Genomic DNA, 2173 nt, shown 5'->3' with positions numbered 1-2173 from the left:
CTTTCCCCCAAGGGTCAACTCCTATAATACTAGGTGCAATACTAAATTTACTATACCTCGTTGTAGAACGAAAAGATATCAAAACAGCCCATTACAATACCTTGTTAACTTAATTAACTCCAATGATTAATAATTAATAACTATCTTCTCCCCCTGGGGGTTTGGTGCATGTCATTGCCCTTTTTGCGGTTCAGTGATCCCCCCCCCCCCTGCCTTCCTTGTTGGTCCCTGTGCAATTTATTCTATGTATTTTTCTATATTGTAATTTTTCTCTGATGTTTGTGATTTTCTCATTTGTTATGTTTCTTGATATTTTTAATGACAATCCTTAATTAATTAATTAGTTACAATAATAAGGATAATAAATAATAATGACAATAATATTGATTATAATATTCTTAATTGTAACGATAATGATTATGCTTTGACCTTGGTGCAATCTTTTTTCTCTTTTTGATGTTTTTGTTATGATGTCCTTTTTGATTTGTATTATTTTTCTTAACTATAATAATAATGACAATTATAATAATTATTATAATAATGACAAATTTCGATCTTTGTGCAATCCTTTTTTCTCTTTTTTTGATCTACTTGTTATGATGTTTTTTGATCTTTTTTATATTAGTATTCATAACTAAATAAATTAATAGTAATGATAATAACAATAATTATAATAATGACGAATTTGATAGAATATCGATCCTTTTGCAATATTTTTCTCTTTTTTGATGTACTTGTTTTTTTATTTTTGCTGTTTGATTTTTTTAATGGTTTTAATTGTTAACATAATTCGCAATTCAGCCTTTTGGCTGCTATGTTTTATGTCTTAATTTAAATTTTGAATTTTGAATAAATATACCATTTTGAATTGAATTGAATATATACATACATAATATATATATATATATACACATAAATACATATATATACATATACATATACATATAAATATAAATACATATATATATATACATATACACACATATACATATATACATATATATATACATATATATATATACATATATATATATATATTATAATTTAATATTTTTTTGAAACAATAAAATAGGTAAAATTCTATTGAAAAAAAACCCAAACAAATTTTACATTTACGACGTATTGTTGATTTAATATGCTGAATCATTATTAATGGTATATAGGCCTACCTATTATATTTCTATATCAATTTAGCTAATCAACAATTATCTCATTAATCACACTATCGTAAATAGGCCTATTGAAGCATTATTGAAGTATTAATAATTATTCACTAAAGCATTATTCGAGCACCTTTATTATTATTATTATTATTATATATTTTATATATATATATTATTTATTAACCATATTAACATTGAAAACATTTATATGCATATGTGGATAAAATTATCACAGAAAATGAACTTATAACTTATAAGATTATTTTTTAAAACAAAATCAAATAGATAATGTTTTATTTAAAAGCAGGTTTTGCATGGACGTAATTTTATTTAATATGCTGATTATTACTACGGTATTTCATTAATCAAACTATTGTAAAATTATTATTATTATTATTATTATTATTATTATTATTATTATTATTATTATTATTGAACCAAAGAAATTTTACATTTACGACGTATTGTTGATTTAAAATGCTGAATGGATTATATAGGCCTACCTATTATATTTCTATAACTTAATCAACAATTATCTCATTAATCACACTATCGTAAATAGGCCTACTGAAGCATTATTGAAGTATTATTAATTATTCACTAAAGCATTATTCGAGCACCTTTATTACTATTATTATTATTATTAATAATAATTTTTTTAAATATTATTTATCAACCAGATTAACATTGAAAACATGAATATGCATATGTGCATAAAGTTATCGCAGAAAATAAACTTATAATTTATAAGATTATTTTTTAAAACAGAATCAAATAGATAACGTTTTTATTTAAAAAGCAGTTTTTGCATGGACGTAATTTTATTTAATATGCTGATTATTACTATTTCATTAATCAAACTATCGTCAAATTATTATTATTATTATTATTATTATTATTATTATTATTATTATTATTATTATTGTTTGTTTATTTTTTGTTTTATGTATATGCCTAGGCCTATATAATATATATTGTATACATTTAATAATTTAATTAGAAATAATTAT

The sequence above is a fragment of the Anneissia japonica genome, unplaced genomic scaffold (genome assembly GCF_011630105.1).
Source record: "Anneissia japonica isolate Jap-2015-1 unplaced genomic scaffold, ASM1163010v1 scaffold4054_len1135799_cov195, whole genome shotgun sequence".
NCBI lineage: Eukaryota > Metazoa > Echinodermata > Crinoidea > Comatulida > Comatulidae > Anneissia > Anneissia japonica.
The sequence above is the reverse complement of the archived record's forward strand: the minus strand, read 5'-3'. Positions refer to the sequence as shown.